We start from the raw sequence: 23,642 nt of genomic DNA, 5'->3' as shown, positions 1-23,642 counted from the left end.
AAATGGATGGTGACATCTTGAAAATTGTCCACATTGCAGAGGAGGAATGCTGGATGCCTTGAAGCGCGTACAAGTGGATCAATGCCCAGGACCTGATCAGGTCTGGGGGAAGCTAAGGAAGTGATTGCTGGGCCCCTTGCTGAGATATTTGTATGGTTGATATAAAATCATGAGGCGTATAGATCGGATAAAGAGAGAAAGTCTTTTCCCTGGGGTGCGGGAGACCAGCACTAGAGGGCAGAGGTTTAGGGTGAGAGGGAAAAGATATGAAAGAGAACTAAGGGGCACCTTTTTCACACAGAGGGTGGTACGTGTATGGAATGAGCTGCCAGAGGAAGTGGCGGAGGCGAGTGCAATTGCAATATTTAAAAGGCATCTGGGTGGCTATATGAATAGGAAGGGTTTGGAGGGATATGGCCCGGGTGCCGGCAGGTACGACTAGATTGGGATGGGATATCTGGTCGGAAAGGTCCGACCGAAGGGTCTCTTTCCGTGACGTACATCTCTATGACTCTATGACTCCTTTCAAGCAAAGTTTTCCCGCGAAGCGGCGCTCTAAACTGCTCGATGACAACTTACTATGTCAACGTCCGGACGAAGGAGTCTTCCATTCCTGTCGGAAAACTGCCTGTGGACTTCTCTTCGTTTCCTCTTCATGAAATCTGGCCTGCACGGGGTGTGCCACTTCCACAGTTGCACAAGTTGAACAGCAACGCATCCGAGCAGGTCAGCACTTAGGAAAGGCCCTACCGGTCAGACAGGGCTCGCGGGTGCTGCTTCAGACGAGTGGCGGTTGCTCTTTGCATCTCGGCCTGCTTGGCGTGTATCTGAAAGCAGCACTTTGCGGAACCTGACCGCAGGGCTGCAGCTCACGAGGATGAAGGAGAAGCCCTCTTTTTTCGTCTGGTAACAGCCCCAAGTGTTCTCTTTCTCCAAAATACACCTTCTTCTTCTTCAGAGAAGTCTGCCTGTTGGTGTGCTGTGACGTCTGCAGTTGCAAACCACGAGCAGCAGGGAGCCCTCTGGAGGAACTTTTTTTTTTATTTCAAAAATATACTTTATTCATAAATGATTTGATGGTCTGTACATTGGATCATGCCATACATATGTCCATATTTACAAACACAGATTCGACTTTATTCTTGTCCTTTACAATCCTGTGCATTTTTTCAATCTTGTATATATACATATATTTGGCTGAGGCATCAGCAGAGCCCAAAAAAACGTCTGTATGGGCCCCCTGTTCTTCTTTCGGCAGGCCGATCTTACACAGTGGTCTTTCCCCACCGCGCCTTGGCGGCAGCTGCCCCAAGCTTCAGCGCGTCCCTCAACACGTAGTCTTGGACCTTGGAATGTGCCAGTCTGCAACACTCGGTCGGGGTCAACTCCTTCAGCTGGAAGATCAACAGGTTTCGGACCGCCCAGAGAGCGTCCTTCACCGAGTTGATGATCCTCCAGGCGCAGTTAATGTTCGTCTCGGTGTGAGTCCCGGGGAACAGGCCGTAGAGCACGGAGTCCCGCGTCACGGCGCTGCTCGGGACGAACCTCGACAAGCACCACTGCATTCCTCTCCAGACTTCCTCTGCATAGGCACATTCCAGAAGGAGGTGTGTGACAGTCTCGTCCCCCCCGCAGCCACTTCGAGGGCAGCGTGCGGTGCGGCAGAGAGTCCGGGCGTGCATAAAGGATCTCACAGGCAGAGCCCTTCTCACCACCAGCCAAGCCACGTCTTGGTGCTTGTTGGAAAGTTCTGGCGATGAGGCATTCTGCCAAATGGCTTTGACAGTCTGCTCAGGGAACCGCTCGACAGGATCCGCCCTCTCCTTTTCCCGAAGGGTCTCAAGGACGCTACGTGCTGACCACTTCCTGATGGACTTGTGGTCAAAGGTGTTTTTCCTCATAAATTTCTCCACGAAGGACAGGTGATACGGAACGGTCCAACTACTCGGAGCATTCCGCGGCAGCGAGGCCAGGCCCATCCTTCGCAACACCGGGGACAGGTAGAACCTCAGTACGTAGTGACACTTGGTGTTTGCGTACCGGGGATCCACGCACAGCTTGATGCAGCCACACACAAAGGTGGCCATCAGGGTGAGGGTGGCATTGGGCGTGTTTTTTCCCCCATTGCACCGGTCTTTGTACATAGAGTCTCTTCGGACCCGGTCCATCTTTGATCTCCAAATGAATTGGAAGATGGCCCGGGTGACTGCGGCGGCACAGGTCCTGGGGATAGGCCAGACCTGTGCCACATATAGCAATACTGAGAGTACCTCACACCTGATGACCAGGTTTTTTCCCGCGATGGAGAGCGACCGTTGCCCCCATCTGCCTAGTTTCTGTCTCATCTTCCTGATCCGCTCCTCCCAGGTCTTGGCGCACGCCCCAGCCCCCCCGAACCAAATACCCAGCACCTTCAGGTGGTCAGTCCTGACGGTGAAGGGGATAGAGGATTGGTCGGCCCAGTTCCCGAAGAGCATGGCCTCGCTCTTGCCTCGGTTTACCTTGGCCCCCGAGGCCCGTTCGAACTGGTCGCAGATGCACACGAGTCTGTGCACGGACAGCGGATCCGAGCAGAAAACAGCGACGTCATCCATGTACAGGGAGGCCTTAACCTGCAGGCCCCCGCTGCCAGGAATAGTCACCCCTCTCAGGCTCGCATCCTTCCTGATGGATTCGGCAAATGGCTCTATGCAACACACAAACAAGGCGGGTGAGAGGGGGCATCCCTGCCTGACTCCAGATCTTACAGGGAAGCTATCTGATTCCCACCCATTGATTGAGACTGCACTGACAATGTTGGTGTAGAGCAGTCTGATCCAATTTCCGATTCCCTCCCCAAAGCCCATTTTGGAGAGGACATCCCTCATATATGTATGCGATATCCTGTCAAAGGCTTTCTCCTGGTCCAGGCTGATGAGGCAGGTGTCCACCCCCCTGTCCTGCACGTAGGCGATCGTATCCCTGAGGAGTGCGAGACTCTCAGAGATCTTCCTGCCCGGTACAGCACAGGTTTGGTCCGGGTGGATCACCGATCCCAGAGCAGACCTGACCCGGTTGGCGATGACCTTTGACAGGATTTTGTAGTCTGCATTTAACAGTGAGATCGGTCTCCAATTTCTAATTTCCTCCCTCTCCCCCTTCCGCTTGTAGACGAGGGTGATGATGCCTTTCCTCATGGATTCACTCATGGTACCTGCCCGGAGCATACTGACATACACCTCCAGCAGGTCCTGGCCGATCAAGTCCCAAAGAGCGGAATAAACCTCGACCGGTAAGCCGTCGCTTCCGGGAGTTTTATTCTTTTCGAAGGACTCGAGGGCCTTGGTCAGTTCATCCAGAGATAGCGGCTGGTCCAGCCTCTCTCGTGTTCCGTCATCTAGGACCTCCGTGATAGAGGACAGGAACGACTGGGAGGCCGCGCTGTCGGTCGGCTTCGAGTCATACAGGCTGGCGTAGAAGGATTTGCTGATCCTCATGACGTCAGCCTGAGATGACGTTACCGAGCCATCTTCTTTCTTCAGGCTGCTGAGCACGGAGCTCTCTTTGTGCACCTTCTGGAAGAAGAAACGTGAGCACGTCTCGTCCTGCTCCACCGAGCGGACCCTGGACCGGAAGATTATCCTGGAGGCCTCCGAGGCAAAGAGCGAGGCTTGCTGGCCCTTCACCTCCTTGAGGTCCTCCGTGACATCCACCCCCATCGTCTGCAGCAGGAGCAGGTTCTGCATACTTTCCTGGAGCTGGGACAGTTTCCCCCGCCTCTCTCTCGCCTCCTGGACACCTTTGAGGATAAAGAACCTCTTGATGTTCCCTTTTACCGTTTCCCACCAGTCCGCTGGAGACTCAAAGAGGGGCTTCACGGTTCTCCAACCTGCGTAATCCCTCTTGAGCTCTTCGATGTTTTCCGGGGTCAACAGCTTAGTGTTCAGTTTCCACGTTCCCTTGCCCGCCCGCTGTTCGTCCTGTAGGTGACAGTCGGCCAGCAGGAGGCAGTGGTCAGAGAAGAACACCGGCTTGACGTCGGTGGATCTGACCGAGAGCGTTCGGGACACAAACAGGTAATCTATCCTTGAGCGGATAGACCCGTCTGCCCGTGACCAGGTGTATCTACGCTGCGCTCCGTCTGCAGGGGCGCTGAAGACGTCGTGCAGCTTGGCGTCTTTGACCGTTTCCATCAGGGCCCTGGACGTAGCGTCCGGTTTACTGTCCCCCCCGCCGGATCGTCCATCAGCATCAATGATGCAGTTGAAGTCTCCGGCCAGAATGACCGGCCTGGACGTAGCCAGCAGCAGTGGAAGCTGTTGCAGGACGGCCAACCGTTCACTCTTACCCACTGGGGCGTACACGTTGATTAGTCTCACGGGAGCGTTTCTGTATTTGACGTCCACGACGAGGAGGCGCCCGCCCACCACCTCCTTAACCTCGGAGATGGTGAAGTTGCCTCCCCGCAACAGGATACCCAGGCCGGAGGCGCGGCTATCGTTGCCCCCCGACCACACTGACGGCCCGTGGGCCCACAAGCTCGACCATCTCCTGTAACTGCTGAGGTGCGGTATCCCGCACTCCTGCAGAAACAGGACATCGGCTTTGACGTTGGCCAGGAAGGCCAGCGTTGAAACACATCGCGTAGCCGCTTTAATGCTACGCACATTTATGCTGGCAATTTTAAACCCCATTTTAACAGTTTGCGGGGTTACCAGTGTCCATTTTCTTCTGGTCTTGCTCCAGTGGGGTAGCTGCGTGCATCCCCGTGGTGACAGCAAACTGCTGGACCTTCCCAGGGCTGAGGTAGTTGTCCGGCTCCACGCTGGAGTCATTTCCCCGCTCTGGTGTCATCGTGTCAGACCCAGGGTCCGCATCGCCCCGTTCTCCATCTGACATCAGGGCTGTCACTGGGACGCTGCTCCCAGTTCCCTGGAGCTGTGGGCCGGTGGGTACCCCTTGGTTCTCACCGGGTCGGGGGAGGCCTTCACCCATCCCCTCAGAGGGATCGTCTTTTCCTTCTTGGGCGGTGTTGCCCTCCTTTCTCCCCACGGCGCTCTGCCTCTTCCTCCGGAGGCGACCCTTCTTGCGCCCGTCCTCACCCTCGGAGGAGCTGCCTGTATCCTCCTCTTGGAGGTGTCTCTTCCCCCTTCGCTTGGTGGCTTTGGGGCCCTCGAGAGGTTTCCTTTTCCTGTTTTTAACGATAATCCACTGCTCTGCCTCCTTTGATCCCTCCTCTTCCATTTCCTCCGTCTGTCTTGCAGGAGCTTGGGTCGGCTGCTGCATCTCCCCGCTGTCTGCTGCCTGCTCCTCTACAACTTTCCCTTCCTTCTGGGTGCCTCCAGGCACCGTTCCTTTGCTGATTCGCGGTACCTCGTTAGACTTTGTCGGTCCGCGGCTCGTGTTGCCACCTCCGGCCATCTGTGCGTAGGTGGCGGCTCCTCGTCTCGGGCAGGCCTTGTACATGTGGCCCGCCTCCCCGCACAGGTTGCAGCTCTTTTCCTCCCGACAGTCCTTTGTCAAGTGACCCTCCTGTTTGCAGTTCCTGCAGATGGTCACTTTGCAATCCACCGCCACGTGTCCCGACTTCCCGCAGGTTCGGCACACTTTGGGCTGCCCTGCATATGTCAGGTAGCCTCTGCTCCCTCCGATTGCGAAGCTCGAGGGTGGGTGGAGGATGTTCCCACTGTCATCGGCCCTCAGAGTTACCTTGACCTGCCTCTTACTGGTCCAGATCCCAAAGGGGTCGATCACATCGGTGGCTTCTCCCTCGACTTGGACGTACCTTCCCAGGAAGGTCAGGACATCAGCCGCTGGAACGTAGGGGTTGTACATATGGATTGTAACAACCCGGTTCCTCTGTGCAGGAAGCACACACAATGGCGTCGCCGACAAGATGGAGAACAGCGGCTCCCCTTCCTTCTCCTTGAAGACCTTCAGGAGCTGTTCGCACAGCTTCGCGCTTCTGAAGGTCACATCGAAGTAGCCTGCCCCAGGGAAATCCTGCAGGCAGTACACGTCTGCGGCTGCAAGGCCGCAACACTCCAGCAGAACTTTCTTCACAAACACCGTCCGATTCACCGGTCCCTCTGGAGGAACACAACATCCACGCAGTCAGTCAGCACTCACTTGAACGTGTCGCAAGTCTCCAATCAGTCAGACAGCGCTCTCGAGTGCTACCTCACACTTGTTGTGACTGCTGGCGCCGATCGGTTCGTTTGGATTCTGGAATCTCAGAGCGTCTCGCTGGCGATTCTTTCGGCGGCACTGTGTTTTCCAGAAGACTTCGCGCACGTGCTGCTGCTGCTGCTCGGATGTGTCGGTAGTCGCGTCGCGTTGTTCGGTTGAATACAGCGTGCAATCTCGAGAGGAAATCGCCTGCTGCTCTCAGCTCATCGTTCCAAAGCACCATGGGGGCTAAGCAAGTGCACGTTGTAGGGGAATTAGCTCAAATGGTAGAGCGCTCGCTTAGCATGCGAGAGGTAGTGGGATTGATGCCCACATTCTCCACAGTGCTTTTCCTGGGGACACGCTTGAGACGCAAGCAGTGTGACCCTCGCGTGAACCCTGCGTGTGGCTCCAGTCTTTGCTGCTGCACAGATAGCACGATGGTGAGTTCCCAAAATGCTGTGCAGAAAAAAAAGTTGAGCACGTGTCGCCCAGATGTTAAACCTTCCAGCAACGCGTTTGCTCTGGTGTGGTCAGTTCAAATCAGGCGTGAAGCCGTCCAAAGCAATTATTATTGCCCGCGGAGAGAAAGAAAACACGTCCGGTGACAAAGGCCACAGTCTTGCCTTCTCTGAGGATTGAACTCAGGACCTTCAGATTATGAGACTGACGCGCTGCCTACTGCGCTAAGAAGGCCAGCCGACAGCCGAGGCTCATACCGCGTGCCCAAATAGGCCGGTTTTCAAGGTGCCGCGAGCCACAGAGCAACCCTCGTCAGAAAGCTGCAGCTCCAGTGAGGCCAGGATATCGGCTTTCAATCCACAATCACGCACCTCGCCCGTTACATGCTGGGCTCTGGCCCGTGCAGAGACACGGCCCACTCGCGGTACCGCAGAGCCGTGGCGTCAGGAGCTCGGCAAAGCCCGGTATGTCTTGCGCTTGGCAGGCAACATTCGGCAAAGCCTTTCACTTCTTTGTCTCGATGGCTCCGCTACTGGAGAGCCACGTCACAGCGCACTAAGATCCTTTGCTCAGCACTCCATGCAGGCAAGAAGGGAGGTGCTTCCGTTTACCAAAGAGCCTAAGAAAATGAGGGTTTGCTTAAGGAAAAGAAGGAAGCACTTGTCAGGTATAGACAGGATAGATCGAGTGAATCCGTACAAGAGTGTAAAGACAGTAGGGAAATCAGGAGGGTAAAAAGGGGACCTGAGATAGCTTTGGCAGATAGAGTTAAGGAAAATCCAAAGGGTTTTTGCAAATACATTATAAGGACAAAAGGGTGACTAGGGAGAGAATAGGGCCCCTCGTGGATCAGCACAGCGGCCTTTGTGTCGAGCCGCAGGAGAGGCTGGGCCGATACTAAACGAGTATTTTGCATCAGTGTTTACTGTGGAAAAGGATAGAATGTAGGGAGAAGTATAGAATATAGGGAAATGGATGGTGACATCTTGAAAATTGTCCACATTGCAGAGGAGGAATGCTGGATGCCTTGAAGCGCGTACAAGTGGATCAATGCCCAGGACCTGATCAGGTCTGGGGGAAGCTAAGGAAGTGATTGCTGGGCCCCTTGCTGAGATATTTGTATGGTTGATATAAAATCATGAGGCGTATAGATCGGATAAAGAGAGAAAGTCTTTTCCCTGGGGTGCGGGAGACCAGCACTAGAGGGCAGAGGTTTAGGGTGAGAGGGAAAAGATATGAAAGAGAACTAAGGGGCACCTTTTTCACACAGAGGGTGGTACGTGTATGGAATGAGCTGCCAGAGGAAGTGGCGGAGGCGAGTGCAATTGCAATATTTAAAAGGCATCTGGGTGGCTATATGAATAGGAAGGGTTTGGAGGGATATGGCCCGCGTGCCGGCAGGTACGACTAGATTGGGATGGGATATCTGGTCGGAAAGGTCCGACCGAAGGGTCTCTTTCCGTGACGTACATCTCTATGACTCTATGACTCCTTTCAAGCAAAGTTTTCCCGCGAAGCGGCGCTCTAAACTGCTCGATGACAACTTACTATGTCAACGTCCGGACGAAGGAGTCTTCCATTCCTGTCGGAAAACTGCCTGTGGACTTCTCTTCGTTTCCTCTTCATGAAATCTGGCCTGCACGGGGTGTGCCACTTCCACAGTTGCACAAGTTGAACAGCAACGCATCTGAGCAGGTCAGCACTTAGGAAAGGCCCTACCGGTCAGACAGGGCTCGCGGGTGCTGCTTCAGACGAGTGGCGGTTGCTCTTTGCATCTCGGCCTGCTTGGCGTGTATCTGAAAGCAGCACTTTGCGGAACCTGACCGCAGGGCTGCAGCTCACGAGGATGAAGGAGAAGCCCTCTTTTTTCGTCTGGTAACAGCCCCAAGTGTTCTCTTTCTCCAAAATACACCTTCTTCTTCTTCAGAGAAGTCTGCCTGTTGGTGTGCTGTGACGTCTGCAGTTGCAAACCACGAGCAGCAGGGAGCCCTCTGGAGGAACACAACTTTTTTTTTTTATTTCAAAAATATACTTTATTCATAAATGATTTGATGGTCTGTACATTGGATCATGCCATACATATGTCCATATTTACAAACACAGATTCGACTTTATTCTTGTCCTTTACAATCCTGTGCATTTTTTCAATCTTGTATATATACATATATTTGGCTGAGGCATCAGCAGAGCCCAAAAAAACGTCTGTATGGGCCCCCTGTTCTTCTTTCGGCAGGCCGATCTTACACGGTGGTCTTTCCCCACCGCGCCTTGGCGGCAGCTGCCCCAAGCTTCAGCGCGTCCCTCAACACGTAGTCTTGGACCTTGGAATGTGCCAGTCTGCAACACTCGGTCGGGGTCAACTCCTTCAGCTGGAAGATCAACAGGTTTCGGACCGCCCAGAGAGCGTCCTTCACCGAGTTGATGATCCTCCAGGCGCAGTTAATGTTCGTCTCGGTGTGAGTCCCGGGGAACAGGCCGTAGAGCACGGAGTCCCGCGTCACGGCGCTGCTCGGGACGAACCTCGACAAGCACCACTGCATTCCTCTCCAGACTTCCTCTGCATAGGCACATTCCAGAAGGAGGTGTGTGACAGTCTCGTCCCCCCCGCAGCCACTTCGAGGGCAGCGTGCGGTGCGGCAGAGAGTCCGGGCGTGCATAAAGGATCTCACAGGCAGAGCCCTTCTCACCACCAGCCAAGCCACGTCTTGGTGCTTGTTGGAAAGTTCTGGCGATGAGGCATTCTGCCAAATGGCTTTGACAGTCTGCTCAGGGAACCGCTCGACAGGATCCGCCCTCTCCTTTTCCCGAAGGGTCTCAAGGACGCTACGTGCTGACCACTTCCTGATGGACTTGTGGTCAAAGGTGTTTTTCCTCATAAATTTCTCCACGAAGGACAGGTGATACGGAACGGTCCAACTACTCGGAGCGTTCCGCGGCAGCGAGGCCAGGCCCATCCTTCGCAACACCGGGGACAGGTAGAACCTCAGTACGTAGTGACACTTGGTGTTTGCGTACCGGGGATCCACGCACAGCTTGATGCAGCCACACACAAAGGTGGCCATCAGGGTGAGGGTGGCATTGGGCGTGTTTTTTCCCCCATTGCACCGGTCTTTGTACATAGAGTCTCTTCGGACCCGGTCCATCTTTGATCTCCAAATGAATTGGAAGATGGCCCGGGTGACTGCGGCGGCACAGGTCCTGGGGATAGGCCAGACCTGTGCCACATATAGCAATACTGAGAGTACCTCACACCTGATGACCAGGTTTTTTCCCGCGATGGAGAGCGACCGTTGCCCCCATCTGCCTAGTTTCTGTCTCATCTTCCTGATCCGCTCCTCCCAGGTCTTGGCGCACGCCCCAGCCCCCCCGAACCAAATACCCAGCACCTTCAGGTGGTCAGTCCTGACGGTGAAGGGGATAGAGGATTGGTCGGCCCAGTTCCCGAAGAGCATGGCCTCGCTCTTGCCTCGGTTTACCTTGGCCCCCGAGGCCCGTTCGAACTGGTCGCAGATGCACACGAGTCTGTGCACGGACAGCGGATCCGAGCAGAAAACAGCGACGTCATCCATGTACAGGGAGGCCTTAACCTGCAGGCCCCCGCTGCCAGGAATAGTCACCCCTCTCAGGCTCGCATCCTTCCTGATGGATTCGGCAAATGGCTCTATGCAACACACAAACAAGGCGGGTGAGAGGGGGCATCCCTGCCTGACTCCAGATCTTACAGGGAAGCTATCTGATTCCCACCCATTGATTGAGACTGCACTGACAATGTTGGTGTAGAGCAGTCTGATCCAATTTCCGATTCCCTCCCCAAAGCCCATTTTGGAGAGGACATCCCTCATATATGTATGCGATATCCTGTCAAAGGCTTTCTCCTGGTCAAGGCTGATGAGGCAGGTGTCCACCCCCCTGTCCTGCACGTAGGCGATCGTATCCCTGAGGAGTGCGAGACTCTCAGAGATCTTCCTGCCCGGTACAGCACAGGTTTGGTCCGGGTGGATCACCGATCCCAGAGCAGACCTGACCCGGTTGGCGATGACCTTTGACAGGATTTTGTAGTCTGCATTTAACAGTGAGATCGGTCTCCAATTTCTAATTTCCTCCCTCTCCCCCTTCCGCTTGTAGACGAGGGTGATGATGCCTTTCCTCATGGATTCACTCATGGTACCTGCCCGGAGCATACTGACATACACCTCCAGCAGGTCCTGGCCGATCAAGTCCCAAAGAGCGGAATAAACCTCGACCGGTAAGCCGTCGCTTCCGGGAGTTTTATTCTTTTCGAAGGACTCGAGGGCCTTGGTCAGTTCATCCAGAGATAGCGGCTGGTCCAGCCTCTCTCGTGTTCCGTCATCTAGGACCTCCGTGATAGAGGACAGGAACGACTGGGAGGCCGCGCTGTCGGTCGGCTTCGAGTCATACAGGCTGGCGTAGAAGGATTTGCTGATCCTCATGACGTCAGCCTGAGATGACGTTACCGAGCCATCTTCTTTCTTCAGGCTGCTGAGCACGGAGCTCTCTTTGTGCACCTTCTGGAAGAAGAAACGTGAGCACGTCTCGTCCTGCTCCACCGAGCGGACCCTGGACCGGAAGATTATCCTGGAGGCCTCCGAGGCAAAGAGCGAGGCTTGCTGGCCCTTCACCTCCTTGAGGTCCTCCGTGACATCCACCCCCATCGTCTGCAGCAGGAGCAGGTTCTGCATACTTTCCTGGAGCTGGGACAGTTTTCCCCGCCTCTCTCTCGCCTCCTGGACACCTTTGAGGATACAGAACCTCTTGATGTTCCCTTTTACCGTTTCCCACCAGTCCGCTGGAGACTCAAAGAGGGGCTTCACGGTTCTCCAACCTGCGTAATCCCTCTTGAGCTCTTCGATGTTTCCCGGGGTCAACAGCTTAGTGTTCAGTTTCCACGTTCCCTTGCCCGCCCGCTGTTCGTCCTGTAGGTGACAGTCGGCCAGCAGGAGGCAGTGGTCAGAGAAGAACACCGGCTTGACGTCGGTGGATCTGACCGAGAGCGTTCAGGACACAAACAGGTAATCTATCCTTGAGCGGATAGACCCGTCTGCCCGTGACCAGGTGTATCTACGCTGCGCTCCGTCTGCAGGGGCGCTGAAGACGTCGTGCAGCTTGGCGTCTTTGACCGTTTCCATCAGGGCCCTGGACGTAGCGTCCGGTTTACTGTCCCCCCCGCCGGATCGTCCATCAGCATCAATGATGCAGTTGAAGTCTCCGGCCAGAATGACCGGCCTGGACGTAGCCAGCAGCAGTGGAAGCTGCTGCAGGACGGCCAACCGTTCACTCTTACCCACTGGGGCGTACACGTTGATTAGTCTCACGGGAGCGTTTCTGTATTTGACGTCCACGACGAGGAGGCGCCCGCCCACCACCTCCTTAACCTCGGAGATGGTGAAGTTGCCTCCCCGCAACAGGATACCCAGGCCGGAGGCGCGGCTATCGTTGCCCCCCGACCACACTGACGGCCCGTGGGCCCACAAGCTCGACCATCTCCTGTAACTGCTGAGGTGCGGTATCCCGCACTCCTGCAGAAACAGGACATCGGCTTTGACGTTGGCCAGGAAGGCCAGCGTTGAAACACATCGCGTAGCCGCTTTAATGCTACGCACATTTATGCTGGCAATTTTAAACCCCATTTTAACAGTTTGCGGGGTTACCAGTGTCCATTTTCTTCTGGTCTTGCTCCAGTGGGGTAGCTGCGTGCATCCCCGTGGTGACAGCAAACTGCTGGACCTTCCCAGGGCTGAGGTAGTTGTCCGGCTCCACGCTGGAGTCATTTCCCCGCTCTGGTGTCATCGTGTCAGACCCAGGGTCCGCATCGCCCCGTTCTCCATCTGACATCAGGGCTGTCACTGGGACGCTGCTCCCAGTTCCCTGGAGCTGTGGGCCGGTGGGTACCCCTTGGTTCTCACCGGGTCGGGGGAGGCCTTCACCCATCCCCTCAGAGGGATCGTCTTTTCCTTCTTGGGCGGTGTTGCCCTCCTTTCTCCCCACGGCGCTCTGCCTCTTCCTCCGGAGGCGACCCTTCTTGCGCCCGTCCTCACCCTCGGAGGAGCTGCCTGTATCCTCCTCTTGGAGGTGTCTCTTCCCCCTTCGCTTGGTGGCTTTGGGGCCCTCGAGAGGTTTCCTTTTCCTGTTTTTAACGATAATCCACTGCTCTGCCTCCTTTGATCCCTCCTCTTCCATTTCCTCCGTCTGTCTTGCAGGAGCTTGGGTCGGCTGCTGCATCTCCCCGCTGTCTGCTGCCTGCTCCTCTACAACTTTCCCTTCCTTCTGGGTGCCTCCAGGCACCGTTCCTTTGCTGATTCGCGGTACCTCGTTAGACTTTGTCGGTCCGCGGCTCGTGTTGCCACCTCCGGCCATCTGTGCGTAGGTGGCGGCTCCTCGTCTTGGGCAGGCCTTGTACATGTGGCCCGCCTCCCCGCACAGGTTGCAGCTCTTTTCCTCCCGACAGTCCTTTGTCAAGTGACCCTCCTGTTTGCAGTTCCTGCAGATGGTCACTTTGCAATCCACCGCCACGTGTCCCGACTTCCCGCAGGTTCGGCACACTTTGGGCTGCCCTGCATATGTCAGGTAGCCTCTGCTCCCTCCGATTGCGAAGCTCGAGGGTGGGTGGAGGATGTTCCCACTGTCATCGGCCCTCAGAGTTACCTTGACCTGCCTCTTACTGGTCCAGATCCCAAAGGGGTCGATCACATCGGTGGCTTCTCCCTCGACTTGGACGTACCTTCCCAGGAAGGTCAGGACATCAGCCGCTGGAACATAGGGGTTGTACATATGGATTGTAACAACCCGGTTCCTCTGTGCAGGAAGCACACACAATGGCGTCGCCGACAAGATGGAGAACAGCGGCTCCCCTTCCTTCTCCTTGAAGACCTTCAGGAGCTGTTCGCACTGCTTCACGCTTCTGAAGGTCACATCGAAGTAGCCTGCCCCAGGGAAATCCTGCAGGCAGTACACGTCTGCGGCTGCAAGGCCGCAACACTCCAGCAGAACTTTCTTCACAAACACCGTCCGATCCACCGGTGTGTGCTCCTCCACCTTCTTCACAGTCACCCTGACTGTGTTCCGAATGCCCTGGCCCGGGCGGCGAGTGGCTGCTGAGGCCATAGCTCAGAGGTTGGCTGGTCCCTGAATTGGCGTTAGGCCGAAGCCAGCATGAAGATCCACCAAGAGCAGGTCAGCACAACCAAACGATCCTCCAACGTCCAATCACGATCCAGCGATGGTCTCCAGCAGCTCCGACGACTCGCAACACGACCCCCTCTGGAGGAACACAACATCCACGCAGTCAGTCAGCACTCACTTGAACGTGTCGCAAGTCTCCAATCAGTCAGACAGCGCTCTCGAGTGCTACCTCACACTTGTTGTGACTGCTGGCGCCGATCGGTTCGTTTGGATTCTGGAATCTCAGAGCGTCTCGCTGGCGATTCTTTCGGCGGCACTGTGTTTTCCAGAAGACTTCGCGCACGTGCTGCTGCTGCTGCTCGGATGTGTCGATAGTCGCGTCGCGTTGTTCGGTTGAATACAGCGTGCAATCTCGAGAGGAAATCGCCTGCTGCTCTCAGCTCATCGTTCCGAAGCACCATGGGGGCTAAGCAAGTGCACGTTGTAGGGGAATTAGCTCAAATGGTAGAGCGCTCGCTTAGCATGCGAGAGGTAGTGGGATCGATGCCCACATTCTCCACAGTGCTTTTCCTGGGGACACGCTTGCGACGCAAGCAGTGTGACCCTCGCGTGAACCCTGCGTGTGGCTCCAGTCTTTGCTGCTGCACAGATAGCACGATGGTGAGTTCCCAAAATGCTGTGCAGAAAAAAAAGTTGAGCACGTGTCGCCCAGATGTTAAACCTTCCAGCAACGCGTTTGCTCTGGTGTGGTCAGTTCAAATCAGGCGTGAAGCCGTCCAAAGCAATTATTATTGCCCGCGGAGAGAAAGAAAACACGTCCGGTGACAAAGGCCACAGTCTTGCCTTCTCTGAGGATTGAATTCAGGACCTTCAGATTATGAGACTGACGCACTGCCTACTGCGCTAAGAAGGCCAGCCGACAGCCGAGGCTCATACCGCGTGCCCAAATAGGCCGGTTTTCAAGGTGCCGCGAGCCACAGAGCAACCCTCGTCAGAAAGCTGCAGCTCCAGTGAGGCCAGGATATCGGCTTTCAATCCACAATCACGCACCTCGCCCGTTACATGCTGGGCTCTGGCCCGTGCAGAGACACGGCCCACTCGCGGTACCGCAGAGCCGTGGCGTCAGGAGCTCGGCAAAGCCCGGTATGTCTTGCGCTTTGCAGGCAACATTCGGCAAAGCCTTTCACTTCTTTGTCTCGATGGCTCCGCTACTGGAGAGCCACGTCACAGCGCACTAAGATCCTTTGCTCAGCACTCCATGCAGGCAAGAAGGGAGGTGCTTCCGTTTACCAAAGAGCCTAAGAAAATGAGGGTTTGCTTAAGGAAAAGAAGGAAGCACTTGTCAGGTATAGACAGGATAGATCGAGTGAATCCGTACAAGAGTGTAAAGACAGTAGGGAAATCAGGAGGGTAAAAAGGGGACCTGAGATAGCTTTGGCAGATAGAGTTAAGGAAAATCCAAAGGTTTTTTGCAAATACATTATAAGGACAAAAGGGTGACTAGGGAGAGAATAGGGCCCCTCGAGGATCAGCACAGCGGCCTTTGTGTCGAGCCGCAGGAGAGGCTGGGCCGATACTAAACGAGTATTTTGCATCAGTGTTTACTGTGGAAAAGGATAGAATGTAGGGAGAAGTATAGAATATAGGGAAATGGATGGTGACATCTTGAAAATTGTCCACATTGCAGAGGAGGAATGCTGGATGCCTTGAAGCGCGTACAAGTGGATCAATGCCCAGGACCTGATCAGGTCTGGGGGAAGCTAAGGAAGTGATTGCTGGGCCCCTTGCTGAGATATTTGTATGGTTGATATAAAATCATGAGGCGTATAGATCGGATAAAGAGAGAAAGTCTTTTCCCTGGGGTGCGGGAGACCAGCACTAGAGGGCAGAGGTTTAGGGTGAGAGGGAAAAGATATGAAAGAGAACTAAGGGGCACCTTTTTCACACAGAGGGTGGTACGTGTATGGAATGAGCTGCCAGAGGAAGTGGCGGAGGCGAGTGCAATTGCAATATTTAAAAGGCATCTGGGTGGCTATATGAATAGGAAGGGTTTGGAGGGATATGGCCCGCGTGCCGGCAGGTACGACTAGATTGGGATGGGATATCTGGTCGGAAAGGTCCGACCGAAGGGTCTCTTTCCGTGACGTACATCTCTATGACTCTATGACTCCTTTCAAGCAAAGTTTTCCCGCGAAGCGGCGCTCTAAACTGCTCGATGACAACTTACTATGTCAACGTCCGGACGAAGGAGTCTTCCATTCCTGTCGGAAAACTGCCTGTGGACTTCTCTTCGTTTCCTCTTCATGAAATCTGGCCTGCACGGGGTGTGCCACTTCCACAGTTGCACAAGTTGAACAGCAACGCATCTGAGCAGGTCAGCACTTAGGAAAGGCCCTACCGGTCAGACAGGGCTCGCGGGTGCTGCTTCAGACGAGTGGCGGTTGCTCTTTGCATCTCGGCCTGCTTGGCGTGTATCTGAAAGCAGCACTTTGCGGAACCTGACCGCAGGGCTGCAGCTCACGAGGATGAAGGAGAAGCCCTATTTTTTCGTCTGGTAACAGCCCCAAGTGTTCTCTTTCTCCAAAATACACCTTCTTCTTCTTCAGAGAAGTCTGCCTGTTGGTGTGCTGTGACGTCTGCAGTTGCAAACCACGAGCAGCAGGGAGCCCTCTGGAGGAACTTTTTTTTTTTTATTTCAAAAATATACTTTATTCATAAATGATTTGATGGTCTGTACATTGGATCATGCCATACATATGTCCATATTTACAAACACAGATTCGACTTTATTCTTGTCCTTTACAATCCTGTGCATTTTTTCAATCTTGTATATATACATATATTTGGCTGAGGCATCAGCAGAGCCCAAAAAAACGTCTGTATGGGCCCCCTGTTCTTCTTTCGGCAGGCCGATCTTACACAGTGGTCTTTCCCCACCGCGCCTTGGCGGCAGCTGCCCCAAGCTTCAGCGCGTCCCTCAACACGTAGTCTTGGACCTTGGAATGTGCCAGTCTGCAACACTCGGTCGGGGTCAACTCCTTCAGCTGGAAGATCAACAGGTTTCGGACCGCCCAGAGAGCGTCCTTCACCGAGTTGATGATCCTCCAGGCGCAGTTAATGTTCGTCTCGGTGTGAGTCCCGGGGAACAGGCCGTAGAGCACGGAGTCCCGCGTCACGGCGCTGCTCGGGACGAACCTCGACAAGCACCACTGCATTCCTCTCCAGACTTCCTCTGCATAGGCACATTCCAGAAGGAGGTGTGTGACAGTCTCGTCCCCCCCGCAGCCACTTCGAGGGCAGCGTGCGGTGCGGCAGAGAGTCCGGGCGTGCATAAAGGATCTCACAGGCAGAGCCCTTCTCACCACCAGCCAAGCCACGTCTTGGTGCTTGTTGGAAAGTTCTGGCGATGAGGCATTCTGCCAAATGGCTTTGACAGTCTGCTCAGGGAACCGCTCGACAGGATCCGCCCTCTCCTTTTCCCGAAGGGTCTCAAGGACGCTACGTGCTGACCACTTCCTGATGGACTTGTGGTCAAAGGTGTTTTTCCTCATAAATTTCTCCACGAAGGACAGGTGATACGGAACGGTCCAACTACTCGGAGCGTTCCGCGGCAGCGAGGCCAGGCCCATCCTTCGCAACACCGGGGACAGGTAGAACCTCAGTACGTAGTGACACTTGGTGTTTGCGTACCGGGGATCCACGCACAGCTTGATGCAGCAACACACAAAGGTGGCCATCAGGGTGAGGGTGGCATTGGGCGTGTTTTTTCCCCCATTGCACCGGTCTTTGTACATAGAGTCTCTTCGGACCCGGTCCATCTTTGATCTCCAAATGAATTGGAAGATGGCCCGGGTGACTGCGGCGGCACAGGTCCTGGGGATAGGCCAGACCTGTGCCACATATAGCAATACTGAGAGTACCTCACACCTGATGACCAGGTTTTTTCCCGCGATGGAGAGCGACCGTTGCCCCCATCTGCCTAGTTTCTGTCTCATCTTCCTGATCCGCTCCTCCCAGGTCTTGGCGCACGCCCCAGCCCCCCCGAACCAAATACCCAGCACCTTCAGGTGGTCAGTCCTGACGGTGAAGGGGATAGAGGATTGGTCGGCCCAGTTCCCGAAGAGCATGGCCTCGCTCTTGCCTCGGTTTACCTTGGCCCCCGAGGCCCGTTCGAACTGGTCGCAGATGCACACGAGTCTGTGCACGGACAGCGGATCCGAGCAGAAAACAGCGACGTCATCCATGTACAGGGAGGCCTTAACCTGCAGGCCCCCGCTGCCAGGAATAGTCACCCCTCTCAGGCTCGCATCCTTCCTGATGGATTCGGCAAATGGCTCTATGCAACACACAAACAAGGCGGGTGAGAGGGGGCATCCCTGCCTGACTCCAGATCTTACAGGGAAGCTATCTGATTCCCACCCATTGATTGAGACTGCACTGACAATGTTGGTGTAGAGCAGTCTGATCCAATTTCCGATTCCCTCCCCAAAGCCCATTTTGGAGAGGACATCCCTCATATATGTATGCGATATCCTGTCAAAGGCTTTCTCCTGGTCCAGGCTGATGAGGCAGGTGTCCACCCCCCTGTCCTGCACGTAGGCGATCGTATCCCTGAGGAGTGCGAGACTCTCAGAGATCTTCCTGCCCGGTACAGCACAGGTTTGGTCCGGGTGGATCACCGATCCCAGAGCAGACCTGACCCGGTTGGCGATGACACAACATCCACGCAGTCAGTCAGCACTCACTTGAACGTGTCGCAAGTCTCCAATCAGTCAGACAGCGCTCTCGAGTGCTACCTCACACTTGTTGTGACTGCTGGCGCCGATCGGTTCGTTTGGATTCTGGAATCTCAGAGCGTCTCGCTGGCGATTCTTTCGGCGGCACTGTGTTTTCCAGAAGACTTCGCGCACGTGCTGCTGCTGCTGCTCGGATGTGTCGATAGTCGCGTCGCGTTGTTCGGTTGAATACAGCGTGCAATCTCGAGAGGAAATCGCCTGCTGCTCTCAGCTCATCGTTCCGAAGCACCATGGGGGCTAAGCAAGTGCAAGTTGTAGGGGAATTAGCTCAAATGGTAGAGCGCTCGCTTAGCATGCGAGAGGTAGTGGGATCGATGCCCACATTCTCCACAGTGCTTTTCCTGGGGACACGCTTGAGACGCAAGCAGTGTGACCCTCGCGTGAACCCTGCGTGTGGCTCCAGTCTTTGCTGCTGCACAGATAGCACGATGGTGAGTTCCCAAAATGCTGTGCAGAAAAAAAAGTTGAGCACGTGTCGCCCAGATGTTAAACCTTCCAGCAACGCGTTTGCTCTGGTGTGGTCAGTTCAAATCAGGCGTGAAGCCGTCCAAAGCAATTATTATTGCCCGCGGAGAGAAAGAAAACACGTCCGGTGACAAAGGCCACAGTCTTGCCTTCCCTGAGGATTGAACTCAGGACCTTCAGATTATGAGACTGACGCGCTGCCTACTGCGCTAAGAAGGCCAGCCGACAGCCGAGGCTCATACCGCGTGCCCAAATAGGCCGGTTTTCAAGTGCCGCGAGCCACAGAGCAACCCTCGTCAGAAAGCTGCAGCTCCAGTGAGGCCAGGATATCGGCTTTCAATCCACAATCACGCACCTCGCCCGTTACATGCTGGGCTCTGGCCCGTGCAGAGACACGGCCCACTCGCGGGACCGCAGAGCCGTGGCGTCAGGAGCTCGGCAAAGCCCGGTATGTCTTGCGCTTGGCAGGCAACATTCGGCAAAGCCTTTCACTTCTTTGTCTCGATGGCTCCGCTACTGGAGAGCCACGTCACAGCGCACTAAGATCCTTTGCTCAGCACTCCATGCAGGCAAGAAGGGAGGTGCTTCCGTTTACCAAAGAGCCTAAGAAAATGAGGGTTTGCTTAAGGAAAAGAAGGAAGCACTTGTCAGGTATAGACAGGATAGATCGAGTGAATCCGTACAAGAGTGTAAAGACAGTAGGGAAATCAGGAGGGTAAAAAGGGGACCTGAGATAGCTTTGGCAGATAGAGTTAAGGAAAATCCAAAGGGTTTTTGCAAATACATTATAAGGACAAAAGGGTGACTAGGGAGAGAATAGGGCCCCTCGTGGATCAGCACAGCGGCCTTTGTGTCGAGCCGCAGGAGAGGCTGGGCCGATACTAAACGAGTATTTTGCATCAGTGTTTACTGTGGAAAAGGATAGAATGTAGGGAGAAGTATAGAATATAGGGAAATGGATGGTGACATCTTGAAAATTGTCCACATTGCAGAGGAGGAATGCTGGATGCCTTGAAGCGCGTACAAGTGGATCAATGCCCAGGACCTGATCAGGTCTGGGGGAAGCTAAGGAAGTGATTGCTGGGCCCCTTGCTGAGATATTTGTATGGTTGATATAAAATCATGAGGCGTATAGATCGGATAAAGAGAGAAAGTCTTTTCCCTGGGGTGCGGGAGACCAGCACTAGAGGGCAGAGGTTTAGGGTGAGAGGGAAAAGATATGAAAGAGAACTAAGGGGCACCTTTTTCACACAGAGGGTGGTACGTGTATGGAATGAGCTGCCAGAGGAAGTGGCGGAGGCGAGTGCAATTGCAATATTTAAAAGGCATCTGGGTGGCTATATGAATAGGAAGGGTTTGGAGGGATATGGCCCGCGTGCCGGCAGGTACGACTAGATTGGGATGGGATATCTGGTCGGAAAGGTCCGACCGAAGGGTCTCTTTCCGTGACGTACATCTCTATGACTCTATGACTCCTTTCAAGCAAAGTTTTCCCGCGAAGCGGCGCTCTAAACTGCTCGATGACAACTTACTATGTCAACGTCCGGACGAAGGAGTCTTCCATTCCTGTCGGAAAACTGCCTGTGGACTTCTCTTCGTTTCCTCTTCATGAAATCTGGCCTGCACGGGGTGTGCCACTTCCACAGTTGCACAAGTTGAACAGCAACGCATCCGAGCAGGTCAGCACTTAGGAAAGGCCCTACCGGTCAGACAGGGCTCGCGGGTGCTGCTTCAGACGAGTGGCGGTTGCTCTTTGCATCTCGGCCTGCTTGGCGTGTATCTGAAAGCAGCACTTTGCGGAACCTGACCGCAGGGCTGCAGCTCACGAGGATGAAGGAGAAGCCCTCTTTTTTCGTCTGGTAACAGCCCCAAGTGTTCTCTTTCTCCAAAATACACCTTCTTCTTCTTCAGAGAAGTCTGCCTGTTGGTGTGCTGTGACGTCTGCAGTTGCAAACCACGAGCAGCAGGGAGCCCTCTGGAGGAACACAACATCCACGCAGTCAGTCAGCACTCACTTGAACGTGTCGCAAGTCTCCAATCAGTCAGACAGCGCTCTCGAGTGCTACCTCACACTTGTTGTGACTGCTGGCGCCGATCGGTTCGTTTGGATTCTGGAATCTCAGAGCGTCTCGCTGGCGATTCTTTCGGCGGCACTGTGTTTTCCAGAAGACTTCGCGCACGTGCTGCTGCTGCTGCTCGGATGTGTCGATAGTCGCGTCGCGTTGTTCGGTTGAATGCAGCGTGCAATCTCGAGAGGAAATCGCCTGCTGCTCTCAGCTCATCGTTCCGAAGCACCATGGGGGCTAAGCAAGTGCAAGTTGTAGGGGAATTAGCTCAAATGGTAGAGCGCTCGCTTAGCATGCGAGAGGTAGTGGGATCGATGCCCACATTCTCCACAGTGCTTTTCCTGGGGACACGCTTGAGACGCAAGCAGTGTGACCCTCGCGTGAACCCTGCGTGTGGCTCCAGTCTTTGCTGCTGCACAGATAGCACGATGGTGAGTTCCCAAAATGCTGTGCAGAAAAAAAAGTTGAGCACGTGTCGCCCAGATGTTAAACCTTCCAGCAACGCGTTTGCTCTGGTGTGGTCAGTTCAAATCAGGCGTGAAGCCGTCCAAAGCAATTATTATTGCCCGCGGAGAGAAAGAAAACACGTCCGGTGACAAAGGCCACAGTCTTGCCTTCTCTGAGGATTGAATTCAGGACCTTCAGATTATGAGACTGACGCGCTGCCTACTGCGCTAAGAAGGCCAGCCAACAGCCGAGGCTCATACCGCGTGCCCAAATAGGCCGGTCTTCAAGGTGCCGCGAGCCACAGAGCAACCCTCGTCAGAAAGCTGCAGCTCCAGTGAGGCCAGGATATCGGCTTTCAATCCACAATCACGCACGTCGCCCGTTACATGCTGGGCTCTGGCCCGTGCAGAGACACGGCCCACTCGCGGTACCGCAGAGCCGTGGCGTCAGGAGCTCGGCAAAGCCCGGTATGTCTTGCGCTTGGCAGGCAACATTCGGCAAAGCCTTTCACTTCTTTGTCTCGATGGCTCCGCTACTGGAGAGCCACGTCACAGCGCACTAAGATCCTTTGCTCAGCACTCCATGCAGGCAAGAAGGGAGGTGCTTCCGTTTACCAAAGAGCCTAAGAAAATGAGGGTTTGCTTAAGGAAAAGAAGGAAGCACTTGTCAGGTATAGACAGGATAGATCGAGTGAATCCGTACAAGAGTGTAAAGACAGTAGGGAAATCAGGAGGGTAAAAAGGGGACCTGAGATAGCTTTGGCAGATAGAGTTAAGGAAAATCCAAAGGGTTTTTGCAAATACATTATAAGGACAAAAGGGTGACTAGGGAGAGAATAGGGCCCCTCGAGGATCAGCACAGCGGCCTTTGTGTCGAGCCGCAGGAGAGGCTGGGCCGATACTAAACGAGTATTTTGCATCAGTGTTTACTGTGGAAAAGGATAGAATGTAGGGAGAAGTATAGAATATAGGGAAATGGATGGTGACATCTTGAAAATTGTCCACATTGCAGAGGAGGAATGCTGGATGCCTTGAAGCGCGTACAAGTGGATCAATGCCCAGGACCTGATCAGGTCTGGGGGAAGCTAAGGAAGTGATTGCTGGGCCCCTTGCTGAGATATTTGTATGGTTGATATAAAATCATGAGGCGTATAGATCGGATAAAGAGAGAAAGTCTTTTCCCTGGGGTGCGGGAGACCAGCACTAGAGGGCAGAGGTTTAGGGTGAGAGGGAAAAGATATGAAAGAGAACTAAGGGGCACCTTTTTCACACAGAGGGTGGTACGTGTATGGAATGAGCTGCCAGAGGAAGTGGCGGAGGCGAGTGCAATTGCAATATTTAAAAGGCATCTGGGTGGCTATATGAATAGGAAGGGTTTGGAGGGATATGGCCCGCGTGCCGGCAGGTACGACTAGATTGGGATGGGATATCTGGTCGGAAAGGTCCGACCGAAGGGTCTCTTTCCGTGACGTACATCTCTATGACTCTATGACTCCTTTCAAGCAAAGTTTTCCCGCGAAGCGGCGCTCTAAACTGCTCGATGACAACTTACTATGTCAACGTCCGGACGAAGGAGTCTTCCATTCCTGTCGGAAAACTGCCTGTGGACTTCTCTTCGTTTCCTCTTCATGAAATCTGGCCTGCACGGGGTGTGCCACTTCCACAGTTGCACAAGTTGAACAGCAACGCATCCGAGCAGGTCAGCACTTAGGAAAGGCCCTACCGGTCAGACAGGGCTCGCGGGTGCTGCTTCAGACGAGTGGCGGTTGCTCTTTGCATCTCGGCCTGCTTGGCGTGTATCTGAAAGCAGCACTTTGCGGAACCTGACCGCAGGGCTGCAGCTCACGAGGATGAAGGAGAAGCCCTCTTTTTTCGTCTGGTAACAGCCCCAAGTGTTCTCTTTCTCCAAAATACACCTTCTTCTTCTTCAGAGAAGTCTGCCTGTTGGTGTGCTGTGACGTCTGCAGTTGCAAACCACGAGCAGCAGGGAGCCCTCTGGAGGAACTTTTTTTTTTATTTCAAAAATATACTTTATTCATAAATGATTTGATGGTCTGTACATTGGATCATGCCATACATATGTCCATATTTACAAACACAGATTCGACTTTATTCTTGTC

At 54.3% G+C, this 23,642-nt stretch overlaps 7 non-coding genes across 7 annotated transcripts; 3 read left to right on the top strand and 4 right to left on the bottom strand.

Moving 5' to 3' along the window:
- Positions 1–6,770: 6,770 nt before the first annotated feature.
- Positions 6,771–6,843, bottom strand: trnam-cau (transfer RNA methionine (anticodon CAU)). Its single transcript has one exon. It is a non-coding gene; the product is annotated as a tRNA-Met (tRNA).
- A 7,392-nt stretch (positions 6,844–14,235) lies between these two features.
- trnaa-agc (transfer RNA alanine (anticodon AGC)) lies at positions 14,236–14,308 on the top strand. Its single transcript has one exon. It is a non-coding gene; the product is annotated as a tRNA-Ala (tRNA).
- A 281-nt stretch (positions 14,309–14,589) lies between these two features.
- trnam-cau (transfer RNA methionine (anticodon CAU)) lies at positions 14,590–14,662 on the bottom strand. The gene has a single exon. It is a non-coding gene; the product is annotated as a tRNA-Met (tRNA).
- Positions 14,663–18,802: 4,140 nt separating this feature from the next.
- trnaa-agc (transfer RNA alanine (anticodon AGC)) lies at positions 18,803–18,875 on the top strand. The gene has a single exon. It is a non-coding gene; the product is annotated as a tRNA-Ala (tRNA).
- Positions 18,876–19,156: 281 nt separating this feature from the next.
- Positions 19,157–19,229, bottom strand: trnam-cau (transfer RNA methionine (anticodon CAU)). The gene has a single exon. It is a non-coding gene; the product is annotated as a tRNA-Met (tRNA).
- Positions 19,230–21,333: 2,104 nt separating this feature from the next.
- trnaa-agc (transfer RNA alanine (anticodon AGC)) lies at positions 21,334–21,406 on the top strand. The gene has a single exon. It is a non-coding gene; the product is annotated as a tRNA-Ala (tRNA).
- Positions 21,407–21,687: 281 nt separating this feature from the next.
- Positions 21,688–21,760, bottom strand: trnam-cau (transfer RNA methionine (anticodon CAU)). Its single transcript has one exon. It is a non-coding gene; the product is annotated as a tRNA-Met (tRNA).
- Positions 21,761–23,642: the final 1,882 nt, after the last annotated feature.

The sequence above is a fragment of the Chiloscyllium punctatum genome, chromosome 5 (assembly GCF_047496795.1).
Source record: "Chiloscyllium punctatum isolate Juve2018m chromosome 5, sChiPun1.3, whole genome shotgun sequence".
In the NCBI taxonomy this organism is placed as follows: domain Eukaryota; kingdom Metazoa; phylum Chordata; class Chondrichthyes; order Orectolobiformes; family Hemiscylliidae; genus Chiloscyllium; species Chiloscyllium punctatum.
The sequence above is the reverse complement of the archived record's forward strand: the minus strand, read 5'-3'. Positions and strand labels throughout refer to the sequence as shown.